The sequence below is a fragment of the Curcuma longa genome, chromosome 7 (genome assembly GCF_044706935.1).
Source record: "Curcuma longa cultivar G26 ecotype Majalengka, Jawa Barat chromosome 7, ITB_CL_G26_1.1, whole genome shotgun sequence".
Lineage (NCBI taxonomy): Eukaryota > Viridiplantae > Streptophyta > Magnoliopsida > Zingiberales > Zingiberaceae > Curcuma > Curcuma longa.
In genome coordinates this window covers 9,303,729-9,307,490 of record NC_133867.1, presented here as the reverse complement: position 1 = coordinate 9,307,490, position 3,762 = coordinate 9,303,729, and the positions used below count along the sequence as shown (strand labels likewise).

The 3,762-nt window shown below is 42.6% G+C and overlaps 1 pseudogene; it reads right to left on the bottom strand.

Annotated features, from left to right (window-relative positions):
* Nucleotides 1-1,420: 1,420 nt before the first annotated feature.
* LOC141832435 (xyloglucan galactosyltransferase KATAMARI1 homolog) lies at nt 1,421-2,982 on the bottom strand (annotated as a pseudogene).
* Nucleotides 2,983-3,762: the final 780 nt, after the last annotated feature.

Here is a 3,762-nt window from a genome sequence, read left to right as displayed (position 1 = left end):
GAGTTGAAATGTTTTCGATCATAGCTCTCTAGGTCCATCAATGAATTTTGATCAAAACTCATTGATAAACCTAGGGTATTTGAATTTCTAAAATTTTATCATAAGATGAGAGAGATTAGTGTGTAGATGGTATATATCATGTCAAATCTTGATCCTAATACACGAGGCGAATTTATAATCGCATATCAACTAGCACAGACTGTGGTGTTAGTTTTTAAAGATCAGTATCAAAGTAGTACTGATCTTTAGAAACTAGCACCACAAGATTGGTTCAATCACACACTGTGGTGTTGGTCTTCGGAAACTAACACCACAGACTGTGTTAGTTGACACGCGACCATAACATCACCTACGTGTATTAGAACCAGGATTAGACATTATATATACCTTCTATATACAAATATTTTTCAATTTATGGCAAAATCTCAAAAATCTAAATACTCTAAATTCATCAATGGATTTCGATCAAAATTCATTGATGGACTTAGAAAGCTTTGATTGAACCCATTACAACTCTTATAGATTTTTATAGTGTTCGAAAGTCCAAGGATGTCCTCGGTTATTATTATAAAGGATTCCCAACATTACTCAAATGATTTAGAAAGTTTCAAACTTTGTGTCAATTAACACGAGTCTATAACTTCATGTAGGAGACTCAGAATTAGGATTTCTTACCATATTTACCTTCTACACACTCCACACATCTCATTGTAAAATTTTAGAAATCCAATTGTCTAGGTCCATCAATAGGTTTTGGTCAAACTCCATTGATAGATTTAGAGAGTTCTAATCGAGCTCATTCCAACTCATATAGATTTCTTCAGTGCTCAGAAGTCCAAATGTGCTCTTCGTTATCATTGTAAAGGATTTTCAACATTGCTTAAAAGGTTTAGAAAGTTTCAAACTTTGTACAAATTGACACGAACCTTGGACTCTAGAACACTATAAAAGCTCCTATAATAATAACCTTGAACTTTGTACAAATTGACATGAAATAATAATAAATTATAAATTTATTTATTTTAATAGAAAAGCTCTTGTCATATTATTACTGTTTATTCATGTTCTACCAAACAAGTTTGGATTGGTGTATGATTCTGTTAATATTTACAATAATATATTTATAATAATTTATAAAACTTATAAATTTAAAGTCTTTATACTATATTAAAAATAAAAATAAATACAAACAAAATTTAAAAAATCGATAAAAAATTTAATAAGGAATGATTGGAAAAAGATCCTAATTTGTATGCATTAGAGAGAAGATTACTTGTAAAAGTTTCCTTCTCAGGAATATTTAAAAGAGCAATTTATTTTTAAAACTATTAAAAGAAATATAAATAAAAATGTCGAGTCGAGATGGTTCTATCATATATTTTAAAATGGATGTCAAATCATACAAGCCGTTGTTTCGTCTTTATAGAGCAAAGTAACGATCCCAGTCACGGTCACCCACATTTGCACCCACCAAACTCTGCTTCCATGTATACTTTTCTTCGGCCACGTCGTCTGAAGACCCTTCTCTCATTTGCTTCCTCTGCTTCTCCGCCCTCTCTGTCACCCTCTCCACCGCCACATCGAACGCGTCCTCGAACTCCGCCGCTCCTCTCCGGCGATCGCCGTACACCAACCTCGGCAGCATGCCCACTACCTCCTCTCGCATTGCCACCACTTCCTCCGCCGTGAATTTCCGAAGCGCCAGCTCGATGCTCTCGTTTCCCTGCCTCACCACCTCCTCCGGCAGGAACACCGAGTACCTCCGGTAGTCCCGCGGCAGGTGCCATTCGTACTGCGTGTAGGCGGAGCCGGGGTGGAAGAATACCGGCACGCATCCGGCGACCATGGCGTCGAAGGTGGAGCGCCGCGTGGGGGAGTCCCCCACCGGCTGAAGGCAGAAGACGGAGCTTTCGAACAGAGCCATTATGCGGAGAGGGGAGAAGCACGCGCTAGCCCGTTCGCCGTCGCAGTCGATCAGCTTGCATCTTGAGGAGGCGCGGCACTGCTCGATGGAGAGGTCGCGGAGGGAGGCAGTGGAGTTGGGCGGCCGCCATCGAGGTGCGCCGGCGAAGGAGAAGAGCCACGGTCGGCTCTGTTTCAGGACTCTCTTTTGCCACGCCGTGAGCTCGTCTACCGTGGAAGGGTGGAAGTACGTCGGGTAGGGAATCGCCATGTCGTTGCGGTGCCATGGACTCGATTCAATAATCTGTCGAAATTATTAACGAAACCAAATCGAAATCGAAACTTTTCAGTAGTTTTTAACTAAAAATCGAACAAAAAATTGCAGATAGTTTTCATAGTCTCACCAGCGTCGTCATGTTCTCGAGCTCGGGGAGAAGCAGCAGCTTGCTGCCCCAATCGCCGTCCTCCGTCCACCGCCGGAAGTCCCAAGTAATCCTCCCAGAGACCATGAAGTGGTCCCTCCCGCCCATCGCCGCCCACTCCGGTCTCGACCGGAGCCACCGCACAAGCTCCAGAGGCGCCGCGTCGCGCACGGAGGCATTAGATCCCCAGAGGTGGTGCCCCATCTCGAGCCCGGGGTAGAACGGCACGAACACGGCGGCGGCGCGGGCGGGGTCGTCCGGTGAGGCACTCGTACTGCCGCATTCGACCATGGAATATGAGTTCCAGCGCGAACTGGTCAGTGGCGTACCAGTCGCCGCCGAGGGCGCGGCCAAAGCCGCCGTTGTCGGCCAGGCGGCAGGCGTCGCCGGCCCAGCGGCTGAACACGCAGCAGTTTCGAACGAGATCAACATTAAAACGCGGCGGAAGCTCCTGAACAAAGATATACCTCCCGTCGCAGAGGGAGCTGGTCAACCGAGTCGTCGCCGGCAAGCTTAGTTCGCCCGACAGCAAGATGAGATAACTGAGGAGGAAGGAGACAGCAACGGCGTAGCACAGGCGGCAGCGGGCGGAGCCGCCTCCGCCGTGACCGAGATGATGAACCACGAAGCGAACCGAGGCTTTGTTTCCGATAGACATTGAAGAGGACGAACGGAAGAGACAAGATGCTGAGAGTGTACTCAGCTTTTTGGTGAAGAACCAGAGATTTAACGAGTGTTTTGTACTGTTTTACACATGTAAATAATTAAATTGGCAAGTAAATCGACCGACACTTCAACTTTGAAAGAAGCAACGATAATATTGATTTAGAATATTCAAATTGATCTCGAATATAACTGACTAGGTTAAGATGAAATAAAATTATAAAATTAAATAAAAATTTAAATCTCTTTTGTAAAAGATGAAATTTGTTATCTTAGTGGTCTCATATGATCGGTCGATCCCATGACCATCTGTGAGGAGGTAAATCGAGAAACTGCAGTTGAGGAGGTAAATCGAGAAACTGCAATTGATCACGACACAGGAGGGTATTACCTGGCGAAGCCAGAATTCGAATCATTGTCCTCTTCTACAACTCTGCTACGTCGTAACCAACTCAGTTATGTCCCGAGGAATAAAAATTTAATTCTCGATAGCAAGTGAGAGAGCCAAAAAAGTTTATCATAAGTCAATAATAAATTAATCGAGTAAAGTAGGAATGTATCATTTATACAATGAGTATACTACAATTTAATAACACTTAAAATGTAATTTAATAGTATCTAAATTGTAATTTGTAACAGTTCATTTAATAATATCTATAATAAAATTTAGTAATACTTGCATATAATAATATTTTACATTATGTATGTATATAAATAATAGTAATGATGATGATTGTACATCGGTCCAACTGTAAACGTGTACGAAAGCAATTGG